Source organism: Gekko japonicus, unplaced genomic scaffold, assembly GCF_001447785.1.
Source record: "Gekko japonicus isolate JY-2015 unplaced genomic scaffold, Gekko_japonicus_V1.1 scaffold1696, whole genome shotgun sequence".
NCBI lineage: Eukaryota > Metazoa > Chordata > Lepidosauria > Squamata > Gekkonidae > Gekko > Gekko japonicus.
The window spans coordinates 235,475-243,544 of NW_015169830.1; positions in this window are offsets into that span (position 1 = coordinate 235,475).

The window sequence follows — 8,070 nt, forward strand, 5'->3', positions numbered from 1 at the left end:
GTTTTCAGCTTTGCAAGAAAACATGCCTTCTTCATACAGAAAGCCATGAAAGTTCCCATGGGGCTTCATACAACCACATTTTGTTCCCATCCACTCGCTCTGGGACCTGGCTGTGAAGACCAGTACTGTATCACATTTGTTCACATCATGGGCTAGTTCATACCAATGTTTTGGTTTTTCTTCCATCTCAAAACAGTTTCCCCCACAATTCCTGGAACTGGACTCCTACGCAAACATATTGACTGGACAATACTGACAGGGGAGCTGATTTTTGTAAAAGATGCTAAATGTGTATTGCTGGGATTCTGGAATATAGACCCATCCATACAGAGCTGGGAGGGGCTGTGGCTCAGTGGTAGAATATCTACTTGACATGCACAAGGTCAGCCCCCGACATCTCCAGTTAAAGGGATCAAGTGGTAGGTGATGTGAAATACCTCTGCCTGAGACCCTGGAAAGCTACTATCAGTCTTAGTAGACTAGTGGAGCACTTTCACACATGCTGAATAACTCAGGTTCAATCCACTTCAGCAACCGTTTGCAAGAAGATTTTGCCATTTCACACAGTAAAACCCAGTTGCAAAGTGCATTGAAAGCAATTGAAAGTACATTATTTAGTGTGTGTCAAAGTGCCCTCATGACCACGATGAAGGGTCTGATTCAGTACTAGGCAACTTCATGTGAGTTGTCTTGCACTGGAAGGTATCAAGCAGTCTTCCTTAGGTAGCTCCTTCTTAGTTAGCTGTTCGATACCCTTCCTTATTTCCTCCCTGTCAAAGTAGAGGATTATCCAAGGCTATATCATAGTAAACTGCAGGCTCACTGAATATCCATGCTTGAGACAATAACCCTGTGTAGGCTATGATTTCTTGTACATTGGACTTGTACAGAGAAGAGCATGATCGTGGTTGCTTATCCCTGATTTCCAGGTGTTCTATCAGTTTGCACAGAGCCCTTTACACGGAGAAGCATAAGTGCTTCAGTTCTTCTGTGTGAACTGAGATGCTGCCTTTTGTGTCATTCCTGATCATGTGGAAGAACTTACATCCATTCACACTACAAGTGTTGAGCTCTCTGAAAACCTTCTGCTGACCATGTAAAGGTCAAGGGATGGAGCCAGAAGATGCCAAGACATTCCCTTCTATGCTCATTCAGGGTCAAACAAGGCATTAAGTCTGCCATAAGTTGGGGGGGGGGTTTTTCCAATCTGACATAACAAATGTAACATGGGGAGAACTAACGTCCCCAAGTACAGTGGGGCCTGATTCAGTTTGGGAGTGCAGCTTAGGGGGAGGAGGAATTTGCAGCTTCCCCTCTGCATCGTTTCCCCAAGCTGAAATGGCTGTGGGGGCCCCAATGTGCCCACTGCAGGTGTCCACATGCTGCAGTTAGTGCACGTGACCCTGTCTGTGAGACGGGGCAGGGAATCCTACTCCAACACATTGCAGACATGATGCCCAATTTGGCCTTCTGTGTGAACACAACCGAATGCTTCTGCAGGACTAGTGTCGCTCATTATGGCTGTGTGTGTGTGTGTGTGTGTGTGTGTGTGTGTTAAATGTCATCAGATCACTTCTGGCGACTCATGGTGACCCTACGAATTAATGTCCTCCAAATATCCTATCGTTAATAGCCTTGCTGAGGTCTTGCAAACTGAGGGCCGCAGCTTCCTTGATTGAGTCCATCCGTCTCATGCTGGGTCTTCCTCTTCTCTTGCTGCCTTCAACTTTTCCTAGTGTTATTGTCTTTTCCAGTGACTCTTGTCTTCTCATAACATGACCAAAATATGATAGCCACAGTTTGGTCATTTTAATTTCTAGGGAGAGTTCAAGCTTGATTTGATCTACAACCCTCTTATTTGTCTTTTTGGCAGTCCATGGTTACCACATTTTTATTACATGCGCCGCATTGCTGTTTCTTCAACTGCAGCCTGACACAGAGACATTTTTTTAAAACCAGAAATGTAGAAAACAAAGTTGTTTTAGGTGCAACTTTTCCCAGCATGGAGACGAGTGGCAGGAGCTGCTATGTTTCTCTGTTATGAAAGACCCAGGGATCAAGCCAGCAAAGTAGGGGCACCCATTCAGGCCTGCAGGTCCCATGAAATGTACTGAAGCTCCTGAGTTTTCCCAAGTCACGCAGAAAGAAGGGAGGAGCCTGCCCAAAAAAACCCTGCTGTGTAAGTGAGGAAAGAACTTTCTGTCCAGCCCAAATTATTTATTGTCCGGCTGCTATAGTGATGTGAATCTCAGTAGTCTGAGTAAGCAAAGAATCAAAATAGAGACAGGAGCCAAAAATTTGCAAACTTTGCTTTTGGACTCAACCTGTGTGAAGCCATTAACACACACACACACACAACCTTTTTTGGCACGAAAGCACAAAACATCATGAAAATATGGGAAAATACTAAGATGCATCAGTCACTTACACTTAGCTATTCAAGCCTCGTCTTCTGATTGCATAATATAAAAAATTTGCAACAGCCTCCATTATTTTGCAATTAGAATTAAACAGAAGAAAGTGAACAATTGAGTCATCAGAGTGCCAGCTCTTACCCTTTAGAAATGGAGTAATAAAACGAGATCGGATATCCCTATAGAGGGGGCAATGAAGTATGGTGTGTGTTGTTGTTGTTGTTCAGTCGCACAGTCGAGTCCGACTCTTTGTGACCCCATGGACCAGCTCCCGCCAGGCCCTCCTGTCTTCCGTGTGTGTAGTGTGTGTAGTGTGTGTAGTGGATTCTATATCTTTTAGAGAGCAAGGACAAAGTTTGTCTACATATGGTATCTGGTGGTACCTCCCTAAAAGCACCTCTGATGGCAGAACATTAAAGCGTGCAAGCATGTATGCTCTGTGATGGTGTGGGGCTGTTAAACTTGACAGATACTCTGCAGTAGAGCCCATGTCAAAACTCCCCAACCTGCTTGGGGAGCATCTGCTGGCTGCGCGTTCTGTAAGTTCTTGCTTTTCGATATCAAGAAATCTTTGTTTAATAATAGCATAGGCTTGTTTATCTGAAAAGGGGGCTAGGGGTAAATAATCCGGGGATATTCCCATTGTAGAGAGTTTCTCCTCTACACATCTAAGCCATGGAGAGAGATGGGACTCAGTTAACATGTGAGTAATAATACTTTTAGCTTTAGCACGGAAATTAAGTTTAAGCCAGAACTGAGTCGTTATCAGCCATGCTCTGGTCGATGGAAGTCTTTGATTGGTTTCTAAGCATAAAGCTGCATAAAAAACATAAGAGGGAAGTCCAAGAATTTTCCACAAGAATCTGGACTGAATTCTTTCTAAGTCCCCATTTAAGGCTGTGTGAAGCCATTAGGCTTTTGTAAATTTCCATCTGGAAGACAGGTAAAGATTCATGGTCACTCATAACCAGGGCCTGCTCGCCTGCTAGGTGAGCTAGGTGTTCGCCTAGGGCGCACCGGCCCTCAGGGGTGCCAAACTGCGCCCCCCAAAGGCCTCCCCCCCGCCGCCGCCCTAACCAGGCGATCAGGATGCTTCGCCCTCGAGGGAGCCGCCCGAGGCTGGAGACGCTGCCATCGCCTGCCGGGGGCCACAGATGTGCTTCCGCAGGGTGGTGGTGGTGGCATTTCGGGGCAGGGGCGCTCCCCGCAGCCAGCCTCCTCCAGCGTGTGCTGTGAGGGCACCGCTCAATGGGCGGGCCCAGAGCCTGGTGGGAGTTGTAGTCCTTGCCGCTGGGCGAAGTGGCGCCCCCCCCCTCCACGCAAGCGTGCCGGCAAGTTTTGCTGCCACGGTTTGTCTCCGCCTTCTCGCCTCCAGCCCTGGCGCAGGCCGCGTGGGTGCCTCTTGCAGCTCCCAGGCCCGCCCCACATAAAACCCGGGAACAACAACAACGCTGCTGCCCCAACGGCTGCAAAGGCAGGCCGCTCCCACCGGCAGCAACAGCAGCAGCAAACGGGGCTGCTGGAGCCCCGGACAGACGCACGCTGCCGCCGCCGCCGCCACCAGCCACAGCTGAGAAGGAATCCAGGCTCGCTCTCTGCCTGCCCGTGCCCGCCCCTTCCTCCGCAGCTGCCCAAGAAGTGGGGGGGAGGTGAGGCTGGGAGACTGACTGGCCGGGAAGCCTGTCCTCAGCGGCGGATGCCGCGCGAGCCAGGCCTAGGCGGAAAGGCCAGGCTTTAGGACGAGCCTCCAGCTGGCGGCTTTGGACCCCCCTCCCAGCCCACTTTCCCCGCCAGTCTCTACATTTCGGAGCCGCGGGGAGGGGGGGACTTCACTTCTCGCCCACCTTGATCACGGGGCTCACAAAAGCAGATCAGGACATTTAGGCCACCAGCTGGGAGGTCTCCAGGCCCCACCGGGAGGTTGGCATCCAGGGGGGCCACGAGGCGGCCTCGCCTAGGGCGCACAAACCCCTCGGGCCAGCCCTGCTCATAACCATCTGTTTAATGTATATTTAACAAGGATCACAGACTTAGGGCTGCTTCACATGTGGGCCTCACCTCTTTGCAGGAAATGGCACATACCCTTTGTATAGACAATCACATGGGATGAAAGCACCCATATGAAGCCTCTTCACATTACAATCATACATACTAGGAACCTGCCACCTGTGCATATCAAGAGGGCACCTTGTCTGTGATCCTTCCGATATATGTGTTCACCATGTTGCTTGATTTTTTTTCAGGATCCTAGTTCATGTGCATCAAAGCTGAAGATCATGTGTACCAAAGCTGTGTTGCCCCTTTCAAGCAACGTGGCAACTACATGTTCTGGAAGGACTTCTACACTGTTTCTGGCCTCCCAGTATGTGTGATCAAAACTTCTGAAGGGCCTTCCGATGAACCTACCATGGGAACATTGAATCAATCAGCATTTCTTGCTGCATCCGGGCACTGCTAAAAAGCAAAGATTAGGGATGATTTCAAGCTTCGCTTCTGCTTTGAGAGGGTAGCCCACTCCAGGTTGAGAAATCACTGGAGGTTTGGGGATTGGACCCTGGGAGGAGCAGAGCTTGAGGTGGGGAGGGAACTCAGCCTAATATAATGCCATAGAGTCCACCTTCCAAAGCAGCCATTTTCTCCTGGGGAACTGATCTCTGTAGCCTGGAGATCAGTTGTCATTCTGGGACATCTTCGGGCCCCACCAGGAGGTTGGTAGCCTATGCTATGACCCCCAAATCCCTAATTCAATATGGATGCCCACTGATACAATTTCTTTCCCTGTCCTCCTGTGTATGAGATTCCTTCTTAGCTAAATTGCAGGTGCAGAATTGCTGTGAAGCTTGGGACCACTTTTGAGATAGGTTCTTAGTTAATATTCTAAAAGCTGGGAGCAGCAGTAGACAGTCCATCGAACAATGTGATTAAGCAACAAACACGTCAGCATTCTTGGATCACCCAAGGAACACACAAGCCCGTCTGAGTCATTAGAACAATTCACCCTCCTGCTTGTCTTTCTGGGCACTGTGCTCAACTGCATAAATATTTTCTCTGATGGAGTTTTCAAAAGGACGTCCGGTAGAGTTTCCCACCTTTGCCAAGCCTTTTGCTTTCTGACACCCGAGCTCCCAAATGTACAATATGAGAATCAGCATCCCACAACATTGGCTGGAGAATACCACATTGTGGCATTAGTCACAATTTTAATGGCTTCCCTGCAGCGGTTCTGGGAACACAAGCATTGGAGGACATTGTTCGGATAATTTTGTAAAACGGATTAATGAAGCATTAACTTGGGCAAACTTCAAAGGCGATCAATATGATTTAATGGCTTTTTTCACTCCAAAGCGATATCATTCATCTCTGATGGATCTGAAGGAAAAGCTGAGATCCATTCAGCTAGAATGCCTTTTGATCACTTTGTCTACCTTATTGCTGATGGTCAGTTCCCAGAACTGTTCGTGCATTTCCTTATGGCCAGGCCTTACAAGGGATCCTGGCTCAGCAGCAGCACATCTGTTGGGCATGCAGAAGGTCACAGCTTCAGTCCCCAGCATCTTCAGTTAAAAAAAAGATCCAATGGCTCCCTCTAAGCTGAGTTAGTGTGAGCTAGCTTTTTAGCCTCCAGCTCACAGATTTTTGTCTTAGCTCAGCAAACTAATTTATGCAGTAGCTAACTTGCTCGCCCACAACTTTAGTGCCAGTGGCTCACAAAGTAGAATTTCTGCTCACAAGACTCCACAGCTTTGAGGGAGCATGTGAAAGATCTCTGCCTAGAAGATGTTGCCAGTTTGAGTAGGTAAAACTGACCTTGATTGATCCATCCTGTTACCAATTCACTGCCACAGGAAGTGGTGGCGGCTACAAGCATGGACAGCTTCAAAAGGGAATTAGATAAGCATATGGAGCAGAGGTCTATCAGTGGCTATTAGCTACAAGGTAGCTCTGAGGCAAGTGATGCTCTGTCTTCTTGGTGCTGGGGGGGGGGGTCAACAGTGGGAGGGCTTCTAATGTCCTGGCCCCACTGGTGGACCTCATGATGGCACTGGTATTTCTGGCCACTGTGTGACACAGAGTGTTGGACTGGATGGTCCTTTGGCCTGATCCAACATTGGCATCTCTTATGTTCTTATCTGTTTCATTTAGTACAAGGTCTTCAGTGCTAGAGGACTCTGAACAACAACCCGCCTTGGTTTACCCAGGTTAGGGTACCTACCACCTTGAATCCCTTATGGGTTTCAGTTTCGAACTGAATTATATCAGGACACCATGGAAAGAGTTTGTAATAGCTTGAACGCCATCATTGTAGGGGCTAAGATTGAACAGTTTTTAATGTCTGCTTTTATTGTTTTATAACCAGTGTTGTCATCCGCCCTGAGCTCATTCACGAGAAGGGCGGGATAGAAATTGAACCAAATAAATAAATAAAAACCAATGGTCCAATTCAGGACAAGGCAGCTTCATGTGTTCATGTGTATGTGCTTGGCTAGCCCCTTGTGATTGTCTGCAGAAATTGGCTAGGTGTCCAGCAAGTACAAAATGCCAGTACAAAATGCCAGTTGTATAGACATCCATCTCTATGTGGGGATATACAATTTACCACTGTGCTTTGCACAATCGTAGTGGCTTGAGAAGCCCTGGCCTGAATAGCCCAGGCTAGCCCGATCTTGTCAGATCTCGGAAGCTAAGCAGAGTCGGCCTTGGATAATATTTGGACGGGAGTCCTCCAAGGAATGCCAGGGTCATGACGTGGAGGCAATGGCAAAGCACCTCTGAATGTCTCTTGCCTTAAAACACTTTGGGGACACCATAAATCAGCTGTGACTTGATGGTGAAAAAAGTGCGGCTTGGAAAAGAGCAAAACCAGCCAATCACGTCTTTCACACAAGACAAAAACTGTGTATTTATTTAGATATTTTTGTCCTGTTTTTCTTCCCAATGGGAACATTTGGCCGTCACCCATTTTATCCTCACAACAACAGCCCTGCAATGTAGATTTGGCTGAGAAAGAGTGAATGGCCCAAGGTAACCCAGTGAGTTCAATGGTCCCTTAGTCTTTGAAGCTGGTGGCTGAAGAAATAACTCATCTCCTTCACTACAGAGGAGGCAGCATCCACTGTCATCATGGTAATTAAGGTTCTTAAATGGACTGATAGAATCACTTACCATTCATCCCCTCTTGGCCCCTGGGTTGTCAGATACATTCTTTAAATGACCAACATCAGACAGAATGCATTGTCTGACTCTTGCACCTTCACTGTCAACAACTTCTGGTCAAGAAGATAGATTCAGGTGGGTAGCCGTGTTAGGCTGTAGCGGTAGAACAAAATTCAAGAACAAAAGTTTTCCAGGGTATAAGCATTTGTGAGCCAAAGCTCCCTTCATCGGATACAAATAAGAATCAAGGTCCATGAACCCTTATATCCAGGTCGGGGAGGGGTGCTACAAAGAAGGGACAGTTGGAGACTGAAGGATGCAAACTCATTGCAAGATCTGGTGGGTTCACAAGCAGACAATGATACACTAAATCAGGGGTCCCCAATGTAGCCACCGACCCCTTTCCTGGCATCCACCAAGAGCTTTTGGAAAGTTGGTGGGGCTAAGCAGGGCTTTTGCATAGCAGGGCTTCTGATCAGCTGTGTTGATTAAAAGGCATCCT